The sequence below is a fragment of the Polypterus senegalus genome, chromosome 13, assembly GCF_016835505.1.
Source record: "Polypterus senegalus isolate Bchr_013 chromosome 13, ASM1683550v1, whole genome shotgun sequence".
NCBI classification, from domain to species: domain Eukaryota; kingdom Metazoa; phylum Chordata; class Cladistia; order Polypteriformes; family Polypteridae; genus Polypterus; species Polypterus senegalus.
Genome location: NC_053166.1, coordinates 61,394,496 through 61,417,727, shown reverse-complemented (window position 1 = coordinate 61,417,727; position 23,232 = coordinate 61,394,496).

Sequence of the window (23,232 nt, the reverse complement as noted above, 5' to 3'; positions counted from 1 at the left end):
GTATGTCAGCTCCACGCTATCAAACAAGATTATGATGTAGGCTAAATGACTAAATTAATTATAATAAACTCATACTTTATGACATATTCTAGTTACTCTCTTTGTTTTTTTTCATTTTGAAAAATTACGTTCTTTATCAGAGCTAAAGAAAATTCACTATCTTAAATACAAAACAGCATAACATTCGACAGAGGTAACAGGGTGGTGTAGTAGTTAGTGCTATTACCTCATAGCTTCAAAAGACTGGATTCAACACCTAGCTTGGCCACTGTGTGTGTGGAGTGTGTGTCCTCTTTGGTATGAGTAACTATGTTTTATGGTTAAAGATGTGATTCCAACTTTGTCCTCTGTGCTGCTGGGATAGGCTCTCGTTCCACACAAATGTCAACTGGTTTAAGGGAGTTCAGAAATCAAAGAATGAATATTTGGTAAACTTTATTGAAATATTTCTAAATCAAGGGACAGACCTGTCTCCTTTTCTCTTAACTCTGTACACCTCATACAACAACAATGTATGTCTTGTATAGCCCAAAACTACACAATGAATGCTTTAATGGGCTTTAACAGACCCTATTTTTGACAGCCTCTTAGTCTTGACCACCTACAAGACAAGACAAGAAAAAAAACTTCCAGAGAAAAAATCCTTGTAGGGAAAAAAATGGAGGAACTCTTGGGAAAGACATACAATGGGTGTCAAAAAATGGGGTAAATACATTACACAAAACAGAACACAAGTGATCTTCTTCACAGAACTAGATGGCCAATCTATCATTATGACTTTAGAAATACAATACAACAGTACAACGTACAAGGCAAAATGCAAGAATAGATTATACCACTCAGTTTTTTAAATATTATTTTTTACATTTTTATAGCTGTTTTCTCATTACTCAGAGCAATCTCCACATAGGGAGGACCCGTGATGTGAGACTTTCCTTACTAAGAGGCAGCAGCACTACCACTGCACCACCACTAAATACTGAACTATCACATATAAGGATATAGATTTATTCAAATACATCAAAAACAAAGTAGAAAGGAATTAACATAAATGAAAACAAAAATATCAGTTCATCAGCTAATTGTAGCACCACCGCCAGATTGCAGAAAAGGAGTCAGACAAGCCAGACACAGTCGGAGTCCTGGAGGCCTCCGCCAACAAGCTGCCTTCCCTTTATTGGCCATTCTGCAGCTGAGTCAGTGCTGGGCTGGCCAAACCAATAATCCTTCTTTATCTGACCTGACTTTTTCATAGGGAGGCAAACATCTTGGTAGTATAGCAGTGGCATCAAGTGCCACATGAGGATACTGAGAAGAGAAACAGATGACAAATATAACACCAGATGTTGTCACTTGGCAGTAGTTTTTTGATGATTCTGCACTCATGGGGTGAATTGATACGTAGTGTGAGAAAGACTGTAGATACAAGTGGGAGTCTATGCTTCCTGGTGCAGAAGGAATGGACTACTGCTCAACACTTGCAAAAACATGGAAGTAGTTATTAACTTTTACTGCAACAAGGAAATCTGGTTACTATTCATGGACTGAATGAAGAGTTGATGCACTGCTACAAATACTTGGGGGTTCACGTTAATGGAGACTGTACTTGTCTTATCTCAAAGAGTTAACTATAAAAGAAAGGGCAAAGCAGAGTCTTTTTTCTTAGGTAGCTATGCTATTTAGTCTGGGTGGTGACATTCTTTTACAATGCTGTGATGACCAGTGTGATGTTTCTACTCTGAGTGTCATTATAAACAATAATGCACATCCTTTATGTCTTGTGTGCAGTCCCCCAGCATAGAGTCTGGCTACCCACAAGAAATATGGTTTAATTAGCAGATTCAGTAAATAGATGTTTGAAAATTATTTTAAAACAAAACATTTTATATTTCTTTTTTATTACAGATTTTTAAAATTGCTTTGGCACATTTCATTAAATATTCTTAACATTCTCACTACTTTAGGTGAATTTTACACAACAGTTCATACAATTGGCAGAACACAGCAGTTAATCAACAAAAAAACAGCACTTACCAAAACATTTAAGCTGTATTACAAAAGAAAATAATTCATTCACTTAATTAGTCAGCGTCTCCCCCAAAAAAAAAAAAATAATAAGTTGCATTTAGAGAGGCCTTTCACAAACCCAAGGTTGCTTTACATACAGAGTAAAAAAAAATACACAGAAGACAAAAGTTCGTAGAAGAGGAACATTTTCAGTTGAGATTTAAAGGTGGAAAAAAAGGAGCAATCTCAGAAAGACAGAGGACGACAGCTCCAGAGTTGAGGGGCCATAGCACTGAAGGACCTGCCTCCCTGGGTGGAGAGTCTGGTGCATTGGACAGTAAGGAGATTACTGCTCAAGGACCTGAGAGAGCGACAAGGAGTGTAAGAAGCTAGGAGCTGAGTGAAGTAGAGAGGGGGGGCAAGGTTATGTAGGGCCTTGAAGGTGAGAAGCAGGATCTTGAATTTAATCTTTGATGGAATTGGTAACCAGTGAATCTGGTAGAGAACAGGGGAGATGTGAGCAAAATGCTTTGTGTGGGTGAGGACTCTGGTTGCGGAGTTCTGAATGTACTGTAGCTTCTGTATAGATTTTGCAGGGAGGCCGATGACGAGGGAATTACAGTAATCAATTTCACGTCACACAAATCACAACAAGCAAAATGTATAGATACACTTTTGTAATGTCAGACACGAGTACAACAATGTTACAGTAACAAGATAACATTACAAGGCTCTACATTGTCTGTACTGAACAACAGAGCATGTAGCCAAGTACAGTACATTTCGTTTGCAAAAAAAAACCCAAAAACATCCATCCATTATCCAACCCGCTATATCTTACTACAGTGTTACGGGGGTCTGCTGGAGCCAATCCCAGCCAACACAGGGCACAAGGCAGGAAACAAGCCCTGGGCAGGGCACACACACACACACACACCAAGCACACACTAGGGAAAATTTAGGATCACCAATGCACCTAACCTGCAAGTCTTTGGACTGTGGGAAGAAGCCGGTGTACCTGGAGGAAACCCACGCAGACACAGGGAGAACATGCAAACTCCATGCAGGGAGGACCCGGGACTCCTAACTGCGAGGCAGCAGCGATACCCACTGTGCCACCGTGCCAAAAAACAAAAAAACACGAATGTAAAACATTTTTACTGGAACACACTCAAGACAGTACAATACACCAAATAACCAAAAGATAAAAAAACACCTATTTCTGTATACACAACAGCAACAAAATATCCAATAACTGAAAATCAAGCAGAATTTAACAATGTTCACTGGAAATCTTCATTGGACCTCTTGTACCTCATGTCTGTCTGGCCACATATTTTAATCCAATTCGCACCTTATATTTTCTCTTGCAATGCAATGTGGGAAAAATCCTTTTGAATGGCACACCCACTCCCTATAAGATTCTGCTGTTATGTCCTCACAAGCTGCTTCCATTGCACCTAGCAACTGGTCACGAGGCCGATGATCATATACCTTCCATCTCCTCATTGAAAAGAAGTCCTTGATTGGATTAAAGAAAGGAGAATAGGGTGGAAGGAACACCATTTATATCCTTGAGTGAGCATTGAACAATTCATGGATGGCATTGGTTCTGTGAAAGCTGACATTGTCCCACACAATTACATAATTTGGCAAGTCTTTTCTGACCAAACCCGCCTCATTTTCTGGAATAAGATTTGTGTAAAGAATGTCGAGGAAGAAAAGCAGTTGTTGAGTGTTGTAAGGCCCAAGAAAGGCTCTGTGGGTGACTACACCATTCTCTGATATGGCTGCACACATTGTAACATTGCCTTCTCATTGGCTTGGAACATCTACTGTTGTTCACTGACTTTTTGGCCACTTCTGCTGCTCCTTCTCAACTAAAATCCAGCTTCATCCACAGTTACATGACTGTCTAAAACCAAGAATAAATAAAATGATTAGTGGAGGTGGAAATCATACAGCTACATCAAAGTTGTTTTATTCTATGTTCTGTATGGCGGACACAGTACACCCTGTAGTAAAGATATGGTATTATAGGAAAGTACATTGTCCAGTATAGAACTGTGAAGTACATACAGTATATGTTCTTTACCTGAACATAGTGGTATCTCTGGTCCTTAACTCTTTTATGGTTCTTTTCAAAAGGTACCCTCCCTGTACAGTTGTTTAATTGTAAACTGATATCTATTCAACACTGTTCTTATTGTAGGGAGGATGACAGAATTAATGTTTCGAAAGATGCCATTATCTTCTATAATGGCACTCAGGATCTCCAGAAGTCTAATAGAATTATTGGAAATCACCATGTTGCTTATTTCCTCTTCTTGTTGCAGTGTGAAAACTGCTTTCCTTCCACCAGCATGAGACAGACGCTTCATCCTGCATCATACATTTATGGATGTATTTACGTACTTTCTTGTAAAATAATAGCAGTAAATATGCAATACTGAAGTAACAATAATAGCTGCATGTGTTAACACATCAGTTTTCCTTCCAAAATGTTTGAATGATGGAGGACAAGGTCGGCCATCTGACGTTAGGCAGTGCTCGTTGTCTAGCCTTTGCCACTGTAAGGCCATGGTTGATCACATGGTCCACAATTGTTGTCTTTATTTCATTTGAGAGAAATTGATGACCTTGACCTGTTCTGACTCTTCCTTTGCCATGTTGTCTTACCCTCACGAGGGGCGGTCTGGCCATTAGGGCAATGCCCAGTGGGCCACAGACACTGGTCTGGTCATGGACCGGTCGTTTCATGAAATAAATTGTTCAGTACATATTTCATATTTACTTTTTTATGTTTGTCATTAAAACTAATTTTCTAAACTACTAAACTACTAAAAAGTATCTGTCACAGTACTGTGATTTACAGTATATAGTCCTATATAATATACCATATTATGTCATCAAGTTGTTTTAGTTGTCAGTACACAGCGTTGCAGCAAAAAAATTGGTCAAAACTGTTTTTTGTCGATTTTGATACCGCTACATTTCGGTTAGCATATAGATTATTGCTTTTTTTTATTTTATCTTATATCTAGTATTTAAATTCTTCAGTACTAATAATTCATTTAGATCATGATGCAGCTATGAAGTTTGTACAATGGGCTAATGACCAGCTGAATGAACTGGATCTGGGTAAGGATCTTGTTGTAAAAGAGACTCTTCCTGTGAAACGGCAAATACGACGAAAATGCATGGATGGGGAGCAATGCATAGATAAGGGTACATCAGCTTTTGATCCACTGAACAAATATCAAATTCAAGTGTACTACCAGACAGTGGACACTACTGTGAGCAGTATTGAGCAATGATTTGATACATCAACAACATTTGCGTTCTATGCCGATCTGTCACTTCTTCACCCAAGGAGCTATGGAAGAGCTGCATAGACATTTGCTCAGATTTGATGATAGCGTCACTGCTGAACAACTACGAACAGAACTGCAAAGCTTTGGACAGCAGTGGTCAACACTTAAACAATCAGATGCAGACGCTTATACTGTGGAGGATAACAATGACAGTGACAGTGAACAAAATGGGACAACTGTGTCAACTTGCAAGTCTTGTAAAGACTGTCCTCTCTGCTGCTTTAAGGTGCTACTCTGGCTGAACCTCGTAACTAATGCTTACAAGAGCATTGGGCTTGCCCACAAGCTACTGCTGACGCTACCTGTATCGCAAGTGCAGTGTGAAAGATCATTCTCTACGTTGAAGAGAATCAAAAGCCGTCTGAGAAGCACAATAAAGCAAGAACATCTTGAAGTGTTCATGTTGATGACGGTGGAGAAAAGCATTCTAGCCAAACTTGACACTAAAGTTTGATAATGTGGCTGCTAAAAGCAGCGAACTGCGTAAGCTACTAGTCTACTAGGGTACTGGCACTTGGAGATGACATTGACACTTGACATGTACTCTAATAACGTGTAAGCCATGTTACTAAATTTTTATTTTTCATTCAATTTTATTTCTAAGCATTTCGTCAAATTTTAAGTTGTGTCTAAATAACAGTGTACAGATTAACTTTGGCAACAGTTTAGATAGAGTTCATATCATAGGCTCATTGCAAGAAGCGAGCTGCGTACTCATCACAAATTTTAAGAAAATTACAATGAATAATAGGCCGAGTGGGTTGACCTCGTCACCTCACTTGTTGAAGGATGCCTGGGCCAATTTTGAGACCCAGTCCGCTCCTGCCCCTCACCCTAGCCCCACCAAACATTTTTATTCCCTTTCCTCTTCTTCCTGTTCCATGAGCAGTCTGTTGTTCTGGTCCAAAATTTTCCTGCATTGGTTCTTGCATTGTAACACCTATGTTAGTGTCCTGCTGCAGACTGTGAATGTTTTCCAATTTATAATGTAGTGAAAGAAGTACATTTCTGAAGTTGATTGCATGCCCAACCCAACTGGTTGAGCCATGAAACGACACTCCCCCTTTATAACTGGACTTCATCATTTACTGTGACTGACATTGCAATATCAAACATACCAGAAACAATGTTTTGTGACTTATTATGAAAGTTTGTTGAATTATTTTGTATGTGCTGGCTTAAACAATTATTGCATGCATACATTTTTGCTAGTGAGACTAATTCACTGGAAATATACTGGATCTATTTTGATCAACATGACTAAAGCAACTGAGAGTTATGTCAAAAGATGATAATTGTACAATACCATTTTCATATATTCACTAAATATATTGAAATTTATAGGAGACAATGAGAAATAAAATTCTGCTATGCACAAGTGACAGAATGATGTGGAAGTAAGACAAACTGTTTTGCAAACAATTACATGTCAAATGAGGCATGTGCCGAAGTAATTGTTAAAATACTGTTAACGCACATTAAGTCCTACAGCATATAAAATGAACAATAAGTATATTTTGTAAAATTAAAATTTAGAATATCACTGATCAGACAATTATATGTCTTCATTGGCAAGGATGACTGCATTCCTAGTGGATGGATGAATTTAAGCTCAAAAAACTTGTGTTTAAGGAACCATGTAGGCACAATAGTTGATTCTGCTACCTTGCAGCCCTAGAGTCCTGGCTAAAGTTCAACAATTCATTATTCAGTTTAATTAATCGATGGAAAGTGGTAGGTTCCATTTATGTTCATTATTTTCACACTACTGTTTTGCTCTATGTTTAAACAAATCTGTAGCATTATGGGTACTCCTAATTAGTCATTTGTAAAGTCTAGAATTGTGTTTACCTGTGAACTTGCTACAGTGCTCTGAGCCTGCACACAGTGAACAAGAACTATAAAAAAACTGAAATGAATAGCCTGGAGACTACACAGAGTTTGCATGTTCCTCCTGTACTCTGGTTTTCTTCCCATGTGCCAAAATCATGCATGTTAAGCCAACAGTAGGTTAATGCTGTCTGAATGAGGGTGAGTGTGGCAGCAAGTATGTCGTGTAGCAACCCAGCCCAGGATTGTTAAGTGTTTCTGATTTAGACATTTTACACTATTTTAATGATAAATATTCACTGTTTTTATTAGCATGATAAAAATGATAAAAACATAAAAACAGAAGGTGCTTGCTGGAATCTTTCATTTGTATATTTATTTTAGATCTTGTTATATTTTTAAGTTCAAGTTAGTTAAGCAAACTTGTTATGAAAATTAATTATTTTGGATAATTAATACATCTTGTTAATGAAGAAATATGTCTTCATCAAAATCTCACTTTGCAAATGAATCTCACATTTACAACGTTAATTTGACCCTTACATTGCCAATTAACACTGAATAGTAATTAAAAGCACAACAGTTCCCTCTCTCTTCAGGAAGGATGTTTTATTTACCTGAACCAGCAAATGAGCCTTTTTGGTATTATAAGAGAGTTTGTATCTCTGAAGAAAATCAGTAGGTTGCTGAATTTCTTTTGGGGTGTGATTTAGAATCATTTTCCTCTATTATTCTGTAGGTGCTGAAAAATATCCATCCATCCATTATCTAACCCGCTATATCCTAATTACAGGGTCACAGGAGCCAATCCCAGCCAACACAGGGCAAAGGCAGGAAACAAACCCCAGGCAGGGCGACAACCCACCGCAGTGTGCTCACAGACACACACCAACGAATTTAGAATCACCAATGCACCTAACCTGCATGTCTTTGGACTGAAGGAGGAAACCCATGGAGAACACGCAAACTCCACGCAGGGAGGATCCAGGAAGCGAACCCAGGTCTCCTAACTGCGAGGCAGCAGCGCTACCCACTGCACCACCATGCTGCCCATTTGTGAATTATTTTTTGTATTTAATTTTACTCTCTGAACTTGGACAAATTTCATAGACATTTTTAACCTTTTCTAGCAACACCATAGACCCACTTCTTACAACTAAGGTCCCCATTAACTTAATTAAAGCACAGTCAGCCTCCATTATAAGAGCGAAGCTAAGGAACAAACATAAAAGACTGTTCCCAGTCAAAAAAAAACAGCCATTCAGCTGTATTCTCCTTTCACTATTATGCTATGCTGCCTTTCAAATTGATGAAGCTGTTTTGCCACAAAGCACTGCAGCAGGAGTTGAGCAAGCTTCCTTTAAAGAAGAAAAATATGTTTTTCTGGTTCTTGGTGTATCTCCACTAATTGCGCATGTAATTTATTTATCTCTGACATTCTGCCTAAAAAAATACAGTAAAACTTTGGCTTTTCTTTTTTGATGTTAGATATCAGTAATTTCTTTAGTTGAAAAAATTAAAATTGATGTATTTTTTAACAAAAACTGACTCTGTAATGGGTTGCCTGTATTATATTTTGCCCACTAAAGGATGCTGTTAATTTGTCCTTATGCAAATACCAGAAACATTTGCTGCACTTCTAATTTCACAACAAGGACCCAGTTTTCAAATTTCTTGAGAGTTACAATAAATTAACATATTACACAATTAACCTTGCTAAATTCTGCATAACACATAACACACTCAAACTCTCTTGGGTATTGTTAAGATGGATGGCCAAGTAGGTCCCAACAATACAGGACCACCAAGAGCCAGTTTTAGATGGGGTAGCACTCACTTTATTGATAAGCGGCCAGATCATTAATTAATCACCACTTAACATAACAATCACATCTTTGGAAGAAAAAAATTGAATACCTAGAGAAAAACGCCCATAGCCACAGGGAAAATGGGCTAAAATGTGGGATTTTAACTCAACATGCTGGATCCATTAAGCTGTAATAGTAATAATAATAATAGTAATAATAATTAATTACATTTATATAGTGCTTTTCAAGTATAATAAATCTAAATAAAATTGAAATACCCCTTGCATTTCTTTTGAATTTTTTCATCTTCATTTGATGTTATTTATTCCTTTGGCACAGTAAGGATGCAATTTCAACCCTCAGATTGTATTTTTTTTTTGTTTGTTAATCAATTTCTTTGTGAAGGGTGCTTGTAATACGGGTGGGGGGACAAAAATACAACACTCCAAAAACATGTGAGTTGAGGTTCATGAGATTTTGAACACAATACAATTTAAAATCTGGATTTTAAGGCCTTTCAAAAGTTCAATTAAGAAATGGGGTTGTAATTGCAGCAGTGGGGTGGAAAAGCAAAACTGCATTATCATGACATTTGGTATATTGTTTAGGTGTCCTCGGCTTTTTGATCTGGTAATGGATGTGTTAAATCATGGGATAAAAGACCAATCCCCCAGTGCATGCTTTTTTGCAGATGACATTGTGTTGTGTAGCACCAAAAAAGAGCAAATGGAAAGTAATTTGGAAGAATGGAGAAGGGCTTTGGAAGAGTGTTAAATAGGAAGAAAGACAGAATATAAAAGGTTTAATTTTGATCAGGATTTAGACAGGCAGCAGGGAGAGATATTGAAAAGAGTGGATACTTTTAAATATCTACGATCAGTGGTAGCTCAAGATAGACGCTCAACAACAACAACATTTATTCATATAGCACATTGTCATACAAACAATGTAGCTCAAAGTGCTTTACAAAATGAAATAAAAGGAAGTTAATATAAAACATACACAAGCAAGATTAGGCAATAATATTATACAGTATGTAACAAAGAAAAAGATATGGTCAAATGACCAGGAGGACAGAAAAAAAATGCAGAAATCATCCACAGAGTGCAATGTGGATGGAATAACTGGAAAAAGGTATCAGGAGTACTGTGTAATTAATGAGTTAAGGCAAAGGTTAATGGTAAGGTTTTTAAGTCAGTTATAAGACCAGCAATGATGTATAGAGCTAAGACATGGGCAGTTAAAGGGCAACAGAAGTTAGATGTGGCAGAAATTAGAATGTATAGATGGATGTGTGGAGTTACAAAAAAGGACAGAATAACATTTGATACTATTAGCGGTACAGCAGAAGTGGGCAAGATATCGAGGAAGTTACAGGAAAGTAGGATGAAGTGGTTTGGAAATGTGATAAGGAGAGGCAATGTATATGTGAGCAAAAGAGTAATGGAAATGAAATTACAGGGAAAGAGAAAGGAATGGAGGCCAAACCAGAGATGGATGGATAAAGTAAAAGAAGATCTGAAGGAAAAGAGCTTTACTGGCGAGGAGGTGCAGGACCGAGCTGCTTGGAGAAGGTTGGTCAAGCACATCAACCCCACATAAAAATGGGAAAAGATGAAGAAGAAGAAGAAGTTTAAGTTTGGTTCTACTTACAATAAATGTTTCACTCCATGTCAGAGATTTAATGGAAATGCCACCTGGGATGTGAGATTAGATGTGATGGAAAGCCAACACACAAATTGTGAATCAACCAAAAACAATGTCTACTTTTACAAAATTTTGTACTTATATTACTGTTTATGCACTTGAAAATATATACTTATGGAGTTTCAAGAATTTCAAATTGGGAATCATAATGGGAGGGCCAACATCACAAAAACCCTTCATTACTCCAAAATAACTGTGTGTATACTACAATTAACCCAACTTGAATAGGAGGTCAGTAGCGGGAACAACACAAAAACCTGAAGCTTAGACCAGCTTACATGCAATATCAATGATTAAAATATTAAAAAAATCTTCCAATTTATTTGTGAAACCACAGTGAACCAGCAAATGCAAAGAAACAAACAAAAACTGTCACTCATGGTTCCAATCCAGACAGGAGTTACTGCATTTATAGAATCCAATCATGCAAAAAAATAAATAAATAAATAAATAACAAAAGCTTGACTCATGAGCACAGAGAGAAATTGATAGCTATCAGAGAGATAGTGGAGATAACAGATGGGATGTTACCATTTCAACCAGGTCAACATTTAAAAAATAAATAAATATTTGCTTTCTGACTTGCACAAGTATACTAGGGTAATGCTAAATAGCTTAACTTTTTCAATAATAAAAATACGCCTGCAGAAATTTATACAACAAATTGTTCTTCAATTTTGAAAGAGCACATAAAGATGACATAATTAAAATTTTTATTCAATACAAAAGTAATTGCGCAGTGGCTACACTGCTGCCTCACAACTTTAGGGACCCGAGTTCTCTGACAAAATGTAAGCGTAAATTTTATAAATTGCTACTTACATAACGAATATACATAAAGACACATATTTGTTTAAATAGACACCAAAACAAAGTAGAAACTGATTAACATAAATGGAACCCAACAATTTATGTCCATTAATTAATTGTTGAACTATAGATGACGGTCAGTTGACAAAGGATTTTGTTCTATACTAGACATTAAGCCAATTACAATAACGGGCACTAGAACAGTAGTGCATAAACATTAGTAGGAACAATCTATATTAAATGGCAAGGGACCTTGACCTCATTCTGTTGTCTTAATTTATTTTTTTTTTTGTCAAAAATATTTTTGCAAGAAGCCTAAAGTCAAATAATAATACAATTTAAATAGAAATGTATATGACAATACAGTAAATATAATTAATATTGCCTTAGTGTAAAACTTTGTAACAATCTGTAATACACAATATCTGAAGAAGATATTTAGGAAAAATTTTCTATTTTTTTACCTCATGAAATGTTTCTATAAAATTTCATTATAGACAACATTTCTTGTAAATATTCTGTCTGAGTTTGGCAACAGTTTGCCTTGTTCAGGACCATCTACAACCTTGAAAACAACATCTGGAAAACTTCTTACTCTTGATAATGCAACATCTAACTAACTGTGGCTGCCAACTTTTTCTAAGGTTTGCTCTTGTGAGTATTTCTATTTTAGCGTTTTTCTGACGCTCATTTTCTTTTTCTTCAATTGATGTATTTGTTCGTATTTTTCTTTGTCTTTCAGTCTTTCTTTTGTTGATGTTTACTTGTTGAGCTGACTGTTCTTCCAGGAGATGTTGCTCATATAGGATTTGATTGTCTGTGTCTTTTGTCCTAGTTGACGTGTCCTTTTCTTTTGGGTGGCATGTTATTAGTAGATACATCCGTAATATTCTCTCTTACAGTAATACTGGCTTGTATGTGGCTGTAATATGCATCACTGTATTGCGTGTCTTTAATTTTCTCTCGCAGTAATACTGATTTGTATTTCTGTAAAATGCCTGTAATTTTCTCTGACAGTAATACTGGCTTTGATGTCCGTAATATGACTTTAATTTTCTGTCACAACAGTGGGCAATCAGCAGAGTGTCCCCAGCAACTGATGTAATGTGTGGAGTGTATCTGATAATTGTGCCTGTGGTGTCTCCGCAGCAACGGATTTTATGTGTGCAGTCACAACTACCCAATCAGCATTCACCCGAGCAATGATGTCCTTTATTTGCTTATCATGCGCGGCTAGGCCATTCGCTGTGTGCCCAGCTTCTAGTGTGTGTGCTTTATTTGCTTATCATGCGCGGCTGCAGCTAGGCAGTTCACTGTGTGCACAGCTTCCAGTGTGTGTGCATCCACGGTGCCGTGCGCATGGGCGGGACACGGTTCGATACGCGACGCAGCCCCGCGCATGCGCACTTCACCAGAAGACACACACACATGGACACCTGGACGCACACAGGAGTTTTATTAAAGAGGATGAGATTGCAGCAATCTTTATGCTATGAAAGAAAGTGAGGTCAATTTATTCAAACTGTATTTTTTGAAATGTAGCAAATGCAAAAAATAATCTGGCATTTGTCCTTTCAATCATAGCTTAAATAATGGCAGTCACTAGTAGCAGGATGTACAAGATGATCTCCATCATTCTGTAACTTCACCAACACATCAAAATTTTACATATGACAGTTGAAGCCAAAGTTTCTGAATCTGTGACTGTTTTTAAGAGACTCACTAAAACACATCACACTTATAAACAGGGAGGAATAAAGTAGAAGAAGATTGTAAGAAGAGTATTTTACAAGAAACAAAGAGTTTGTATCTACACTGAGCGCACACTTTATGGGATGGTTTTGTATTACTGGTAAAAATCTCAAAATCATTCAAAACAGTATACACCTACTGTATCTATATCATTGTCAGGCAACCGGTGCGCTGTGGAATTTTCTTGGGGCGCCGCGAAAACTTTTGTAAAATATTTAAAATTGCTAGTGTTTTTGAACTTTTGGTTGATTAAAAATAATGTTTAAAAAAATATATTTTATGTTGGAAAAACAGATAACGGAACAATTACGGAAATGAAGTCTAAGAAACGCGAGAGACTGAAAAACAATCTCAATGTTTACATTAATTAAGTTTAAGATTTATCCTTTGATTCCTTTATTAATAAAATGTCTTTCAAATTTGTAAAATTAACTGTTTTTATTGGCAATTGTCCATAGATTGTGTCGTCACGACTTTATTTATGGGCTGTCCTTCAGGTGTACCGCGAAAGAAAATTTTTGGACATAGTGCGCCGCAACTCGAAAAAGGTTGCCTTTCACTGATCTATTTATACACCAATTAAAGATTTTATTTCATGGGTGCCTTTCCCATGATTCATTAAATCAGACTTTATTACACTTGTTTAAATGTATATTTTTTAAAACAGTCCACACAGTCACATTAACTGAATTCTGCAAGGCTGCAAGTCTGTAGTTCATGTCCACTACTTCACATCAAGGATTTTCAATTTGGCTATGGGCTGGCTGCTTTTAGTCACATTTCTTTTTCAATTAAAGGCAGTGCTGTTTCACTGTTTACAGCCTTATCACGTTAATCAAAAAATGCACAACCAGATTTATTCAGTTTTTACATTCATTTAAAACATGTTGCAAATAGTGCCTAAATACACGTAGCTTATCCTGATCCTTCTTCATGGCCATTATGCCTATGTGTTTGCCCTTTATTAAAGGTTGCTATCTGAATATAATGTAAGAAGTAAACTCTACAGGAGAGAGTGAATTTCAAAGATGAAAATAAAAGGGGGAGAAAACTGCTTAAAATTATCCTGGCAGCACTGGGAACAAGAAAGGGACAAGCACTGGGCAAAGCCCCATTCTATTACACAAGTGTATGAAGATAAGTGATAAAAGTGCAAAACACGCACTTCAGTATCTTTCTGAAGTCCAGTTAGAAGCAATACTCATTAAATCATCGACATATTGACAATTCATAAAGTGCTGACACAAGCGCAAATGACAAAGAATACTAAAAAGTAACCCACTTAAATAATCAAGATGCTTTAGTGAAAAAGGAAAAAAAAAAAAAACGTACTAAATCAAAATTTGAAACATAATCATATTTATTATATTACCCTATTGATAATTTTTAAATGTCACAATAACAATAAAAAAGTAAAATACTGTAGATCCCGGAATACAGGCCGACCCGGTATATTAGCCGAACCCCTTCTCTACCTACTAAATTACATGTATTTGCCGATGACCGGTATTTAAGCCGACCCCCTTCTCCAAGCAAAATTTCCTTAAAAGTGTCTCTTCGGGTATATTTATAATGTTTATCGGCGAGAATTTGAGACTGCCGGCATTTTGGATATATAATGTGCATAATTTACCAAAACACCAATAATTTTTCTAATGCACTAACCAAAAAGTTATAAAAAGTGCCAAGCCTACTTCGATTAAGCTAGGAGCATGGCAGCACGCATGGTCGCAGCGGCTCAGGGCTCTCCTTTTCAGTGCCCTTTTGTGTACTTTTTTGTCCTTGTTTGTGCACGATCGGTTTGGCGAACATCCGCTACACCATTCAGAACCTTATAGACATCGGTGTCCAGAGCCAGACATCTGTTTCGAGTGTTTTTCATCACACGCACAACATCCCAGACAACATAGCGAGACCAGCGAGCTCTCCGTGGATTGTTGTCGGGTCTAGGAGACAACACAGACGGAGGAGGGAAAAAAAGCAGAAGCGGGGCCGCAGATCCGGCGTTATGCTAAAGCTAAAAAACAACCATACAAGCCCTATACAGAACTTTTTTCTGCACTGAAGGAGCTGCTTTTAATCTCATTGTAGATGCGTATAGTGACAATAAAAGGCATTCTATTCTAGAAACAATTTCATACTGTACTCACCATTTAATTTGACATCTTTGGGCTGCAGTAAGGGAGGAGATATTTCCACACAATGTCCATCTTCGTTTCGATTGCAATCGCTTACTTTTACCTTCTCTTCCTTCATTAGCAATTATGTGTCTTGCTTGCATGGTCTTAATGAATTATATATATATAGGTAAATCACTGCAATGACGGAAATTACATCCACAAACACATGTATCTGGGCTCCGACTGACGCTACTAACGCTCTCGGTTGTTTGTTTACAATCACGCAAGCAGATACATGTGACCGCATCCGTTTTGTAACGCAAGATGTTGATCGTAAATCAAAACAAAAAATTTCATTTTAAACTTCCCGATAATTTATTATAAATTTTATTAATAAAATCAACAACTAAAACACTTTTTTGAATAAATTCTTTATTTAATTTAAAGTACCGGCATGCAAAGTTACTTCTTCATCTGAAAGATGGCTCTGTGGTTTCGTCATTATTTACTTCCGTATTCATCGGCAAAACCGGCATTGCGCTGGAAATCTTGAATCTGAAACGATACTCGTTGTATAAACTGACCCCCAAACTCCAAGCCAAAAATCTAGGACAAAATTCTCGGCCTATATAACGGGATCTACGGTAACAGTTTTTTCAGTTGAAATTAAAGTATAGTTAAAACATGAATTGGCTGGAATAAAAACCTGGGCCAAAGCAACCAACACACCTTTTTTAATCATTAAACGTAAACTTACAGAACAACTAGATCTAGTGTTTAATGTGTTTGTCACATCTGGGTCACTGCCACTCTTTTTTCCTCTTCTCTGAGAAATTATGAATAGAGCTGATGAGAAACCTTTTTTCACAGGTCTAAAGTTTTGGCTAACTGTACGTGGCATTAGCAGTGACAAAACTGATGAAATAATGAAGCTTATAACTTATACAAAGTGTACTAAAAATTATGTTCTTACACTTTCCATATTAGTGTTTTTTCATTGACCTAAACAATCATCTCTTGAGGTTTCATAACAATGTGTTCTCATTCTTCTTCTTCATATTATTATTATTACTATATGTGGATTGGCAGTTATATGGAAAAAAGTAATACTGAAGGAAATCAATTTGGATTCAGGAAAGGGAGGGGAACGAGAGATGCTATCGGAGGGCTGGGATCTTAAACACTCGCAACACATATAGAGGAACATTGCAACACCGTCAGAAGGAAGGATCCAAGGTATCTGATACATATATACCTGTACAGTAATCCCTCCTCGATCGCGGGGGTTGCGTTCCAGAACCCCCCGCGATAGATGGAAATCCGCAAAGTAGAAACCATATGTTTGTATAGTTATTTTTATATATTTTAAGCCATTATAAACTCTCCCACACTGTTAACATTATTAGAGCCCTCTAGACATGAAATAACACCCTTTAGTCAAAAGTTTAAACTGTGCTCCATGACAAGACAGAGATGACAGTTCTTTCTCACAATTAAAAGAATGCAAACATATCTTCTCTTCAAAGGAGCGCTGTCAGGAGCAGAGAATGTCAGAGAGAGAGAGCAAGATAAAAGCAAGCAATCAAAAAATCAATACGTGCTTTTAAGTATGCCGAAGCACCGCGATAAAGCTGCATTTTGTAGAGGAGCAGCCATATCCTCTAGGCAAACAGCCTCTGTGCAAACAGCCCCTCTGCTCACACCCCCTCCGTCAGGCACAGAGAATGTCAGAGAGATTGAGAGACCGAGAAAAGCAAACAATGAAGCACCGTGCGGGAAGCATAGTATATCATTGAGGAGTTTTAGTTAATATGTAAAACGTGCTCTGATTGGGTAGCTTCTAAGCCATCTGCCAATAGCGTCCCTTGTATGAAATCAACTGGGCAAACAAACTGAGGAAGCATGTACCATAAATGAAAGACCCATTGTCCGCAGAAATCTGCGAACCAGCGAAAAATCCGTGATATATATTTAGATATGCTTACATTTAAAATCCGCGATAGAGTGAAGCCGCGAAAGTCGAAGCGCGATATAGCGAGGGATTACTGTACATACAAGTTCTACCAGACACACATTTAAGTGAGACACTGTGCAAGTAAAGTTCTGGACTAATACTTAGAGTGTCAGAGAACTGGCAAAATCATGGCTATCAAATTAAAACACCATTAACAGATACTTGAATGCAGCATATTCAGGCAGGCCCGGTTCTGCCGGTCGTGCAAAGGGTCCATGCACGAAGCCGCCCTCAACAAAATGCAGGCTCCACGCGGGGCTCGTCTTTTCCAGTCGAATATCGGTAACTTGCTTCAAAGAAAAGCGGGCGAGTCACAACACGTGAATTGTGGCAGCTCAAGTACGCAAAACATCAATCAAAAGTGTTTGTATATATATATATAATGCTTATACAAGGTATTCACCCCTTGGAAGTTTTCATATTTTGTGTTATACAACACCGAATCACAGTGGATTTAATTTGGCTTTTTTGACACTGACTCTTTAATGTCAAAGCAAAAACAGATCTCTGTAGAGTTGTCTAAATTAAAAAATACTACACCTTTCCTTAAAAACTCTGTGTGCCCTAACTTTAATTATGGAAAAAAGAATGTTCAAATATGAACTTGGAATAATTCACATCTTGTTTTCCACACATCTTATTACTGGTTTATGTTTTTGATTGCTAAATAATAAATGTATATATACATATATATATTAATATGTATAAGGCAGTAGGAGAGTGAAGATACTGGTGGTATCATGATCATGTTTTGAAGGTCTTTCTGAAGCCATTATTGAAGGGATTGGGTGCAGCAAATAGTTTTGTCCTTCTAAACAGGCCATCACCTTCATTAAAGCTGATAATTAGGAATCTTGGCTACTGCAAAGAACTGGTAGGTGATAGTGGACCTGTAAAAAAACAGCTGAAGTTTTCCCATCACTTTACAGTCACTGCCATGAGACCAGATACTGTTCTCATCTCAGATGTCCTCAAACAAGTTGATCTGCTGGAGCTGACATTCCCATGGGAAGATTGGATGGATGAGGTGTTTGGGAGAAAATTCACCAAGTATAAGGAATTGGTCAGCAATTACAGACAAGGTAGTTGGAGGACAAGGTACCTAGCAGTAGAGGTAGAATGCAGGGGCTTTGCAGACAGATCCTTGGCCAGAACCCATAGGTAAATGGCCATAAAAGGACAGTGGAGAAGAAGAGCTATTAGCAGGACCAGTGAAGCAACAAAGAAAGCCTCTAGAGGGCTGTGGCTCAAGAGAGGAGAATCATGGGGATGCAGTAGCCTATTTGCTGTCTGGTAACAAGTTAAAGTCTGATCAACCTCAGCTGTGTCACCTGGAGGAGAGTTTATAATGTTGAAAACTGGAAATAGTTGAGAAATTCAGAAACATCAATGAAAATTACTATCTGTAATTACTGCATAAAGCACTGCCCTCTTACATTAGAGTTAGCTCTAGAAGCTAAATAGCTAAGCAGTTGTTCTGCTGCATCACGATTAGGAAACCAGGGTTCACGTCCTGGTAGCTGCATGCGTGGAGCTTGCTTGTTCTTTCCATATCTGTGTAGGTTTTCTCTGGATGCTCTGGTTTCCTCCCACTTTCCAAAGATATGCAGGTGAGGTGGATTGATGTTTTCAAAAATTGCCATGTGGTTTCCTGCTCAACTGGTGCTCCTGCCTTGCACCTGATTATTGCTGGGATAGGCTCCAGCTGCCCATGACCCTGTCCTGGATAAGCAAGTTAGGAAATGAATAGATGAATGATAGTGGTAAGAAAAATTACACATTAATTTGCACAATGATCTTATCCTTAATAAGATTTTTATTATAGTAGCTTTGTGATCTATATATACTGTAAATAATCTATCTCCTAGCAATGTATTCTTTTCTTTGCCTGTGAATTGCTTGCTATGCAGATACATCACCTATACATTAATTTTCCAAACCTACTTAATCCTATTTTAGAGCCCCAGAAGCTACGAGGCAGTTATAATAGTTATATAAATCACAAATAAGCACTTACCAGTCTTTACTTAAACAGATATATTTATTGAAAATGTTAAAAATAGTAATGCACAGTGCATATGTTTTCAAGGTAAGTTGCACAGCAGACAGCTATGCCTCGTTAAACAAATCTAATTTCATTTACTTTTCAGAAGTGTGAAATCACACTTTGAACTGACTTCCTTAATGAGTTTTGCTATGAGCAGAGAGGGTGTTTTTGAAACAAATAGTGTATAGATGATTGGATTTGGCAAAGTATATATATTTGGGCTGCCACCATGAAGCCAGTTTCAGTGATTTCCTTTTACTTAATGGATAAAGTCTGCCGCCGATAAACCTGTGGCTCTCACTGTCACAAGCAGATTTCACAACATAGTAGAATGCTCTGTTTCATGCATCCTTTCTTACTTTCAGTCATCTATTATAAATATGCAGTATACTCTAATTGTGATCTAAAACAGTATAAAATGTTTTAAATCTGCCAAATAGTAAATAAAACCAAATAAAAAATGTATAACTATAAAAAAGCTACTTACATAATAAGTATTGATATTATGACTGTCATGAGGTAAGGTCCATGGCGGTGCAAATTTTTACAGGAAAAACAGTGTGGCATGCTCAGGATGCGGTGCACAGATATGTGTCATAGCATGGTGGAGCATTTACAGGGTGTTAGTGAGATGGTGAGGGGATTGTGTATTCATGTGCAGACATGCATGTTCTGGCTGGTTGCCTTGTTAGCACTCTGGGATTCGTTATTACTTACCTACGCCCACTGACACTTTAAAAAGGAGAGTCTGAGTGGTACAAAGGAAGAACAATTTGAGAACGACAGGAGAATGTTTGAGGACAAAAATCGAAAGTGTAACGTCAAGGTAAATATGGGAGAAGCAGTGAGTACGGAAGAGAAGAGGAGGCAGTGTGGTCAGGGCACTAGTGGGAGCATGGCTGATGGTGCTTCAAGGGGTGTTCCCTCTGACTTCTTGGATTGGAGTGGGGACTTGAGAGCAGTATGGGAAGTTGGAGGGCCGGCTGGGCATGTCTCTGGGCAAAGCAGGACGACAGTCGGGAGAAGGTGGCCAAAGTGTTGGCCTCTTTTCCATCTCAGCAGACCCCCTGAGGTGAGCTGGAGGGACAGAGAGAGAGTAGCAAGAGACTTTTGGAGAAGCCTAAACCAATGCCTTGGGATCTTTCACATTGGACATTTTTAAGTACTTATTGTTCATTTAATTTTATCCTTCAAAAGAGCACTGATTTTTATAAGGGATCATTCATTATTTATGTGCTGTGAACTTTTTTAATTTGGACTTAGTTTTAATAAACATTTGGAACTTGTCATGTAATGTGATGTGGACTATTTGGCAGTGTTGTGCAAGTTCACACCTCACAAGAACTCGCTCAAAGTTCAGTTCGCACAGATTAAAATTAATAAATTCACATTCATAGTTCATTTCAGTTTTGAACTAGTTTGTTTTCAGTTCATTTTGTATTTTTTAAGGAGTGAGAATAAATGACCCATGAGTTTACTTTTTTCAATTTTGCATGCCTTATATTAGATTATTACAGCGTTCTTGAAGAAAATACAATAATTATGAAGACTTTTTTATTTAAATACACTTTATTAAGTTATACCCAGCAACAAACACATACAGTGCATCTGGAAAGTATTCACAGCGCATCACTTTTTCCACATTTTGTTATGTTACAGCCTTATTCCAAAATGGATTAAATTTATTTTTTTCCTCAGAATTCTACACACAAAACCCCATAATAACAACATAAAAAAAGTTTACTTGAGGTTTTTGCATATTTATTAAAAATAAAAAAATTGAGAAATATATATAAACAGTAATCCCTCCTCAATCGCGGGGGTTGCGTTCCAGAACCCCCCGCGATAGATGAAAATCCGCGAAGTAGAAACCATATTTTGTATAGTTATTTTTATATATTTTAAGCCCTTATAAAGTTTCCCACACTGTTAACATTATTAGAGCCCTCTAGACATGAAATAACACCCTTTAGTCAAAGTTTAAACTGTGCTCCATGACAAGACAGAGATGACAGTTCTTTCTCACAATTAAAAGAATGCAAATATATCTTTTCTTCAAAGGAGTGTCTGCATCAGGAGCAGAGAATTTAAGAGAAAGAGCGAGCGCTCGCAAAGAAAAGACAACAATCAAAAAATCAATACATGTCCTTTTAAGTTTGCTGAAGCACCGCAATAAAGCAGCATTTTTCAGAGGAGCGTCAGTATCTTCTAAGCAAACAGCCTCTGTGCAAACAGCACCTCTGCTCACAGCCCCTCCGTCAGGCGCAGAGAATGTCAGAGAGGGTGAGAGAGAGGCAGAGACAAGCAAACAATCAAGCACCGCGCGGGGGAAATATGTAATACATGCTCTGATTGGGTAGCTTCTAAGCCATCTGCCAATAGCGTCCCTTGTATGAAATTAACTGGGCAAACAAACTGAGGAAGCATGTACCATAAATTAAAAGACAAATTGTCCACAGAAATCCACAAACCAGCGAAAAATCCTTGATATATATTTAGATATGCTTACATTTAAAATCCGCAATAGACTGAAGCCGAAAGTCGAAGCGCGATATAGCGAGGGATTACTGTATATATACTGTATACATATATATATATATACATATATACACATACATCCACATATATATACATATCTACATATACACACATACATATACTGTACATACACACATACATACACACAAATACATATATATATACTGTATATACATACACACACATATATAAACATATATATACATATACATACATATCTACATATATACATATACACACACATACACATATATATATATATACAGTCTTTGGGGTGCAAGTAACTGTTGCTGGGGGTGGCAGAATCCATCAAGGAAGAAAAATGAAAAACATTATTTGTACAAAATCTTAATTTATTTATCCATTCCTAAATAATTAAATGGGCAGGCTATTTCGTATCAGTGCAATACGCTGCTTGTTAAAACGGATGACTCCCACTCTTACGTGCAAGTCTGAGTGGATATTATGAACTATCATATCTGTTCAAGTTCTATTTAAATTTTAAATAAAAGGAATTTTTATTTAGTCGACAGAAATATCTTTGGTAGGAATGTAAGTTAAATGTAGGCATCATTGCATAAATTTTTCTTCACCATACAAATGTAAAGAGTAAATTCGCCTTACATTCCAACCAAAGATATTTGTGTCAACTAAATCAAGGGTGTCAAACTCAATTGCTCAGGGGGCCAAAATCCAAGATGCACTTTAGGTCGTGGGCCGAACAGGATAAACATTTATCGAACACACTAAAACTAAACTTTTAAAACTTTAAAACTTTTAAAACTTTACTTTTTTGAACATAAATATGAATAAAAACCGACAGGAATAAATCAACTCAAACCTAAATAACTTATAATATTTTACTCTCCATAAAAATATATCCTGTCTAAATTATACAAGTTAGAAATAAAGTAAACGTTAAAAGAACAAACATTCAAATTTCTTTACTCTTATGTAATTTTATATAAAAAATAAACTTAAATTTTAAATATCCCAAAAGATTTTGCTCTCCATAAAAATATATCCTGTCAAAATTATACAAATTCAAATATGAACATGCTGCATAACAAAACCTGGAAATATAAATAAAATGTGTTCCTTTCAGCAATAACAAATCAAATCATTCAGTTGTCTTTGCTCTTATGTCATTTTATCAGAGCTGCCTAGCATCTTTTTTTGGCAACAAGTTCGTTTATGTTTGGTGTGAGGTTCTGTGTTGTGGAGA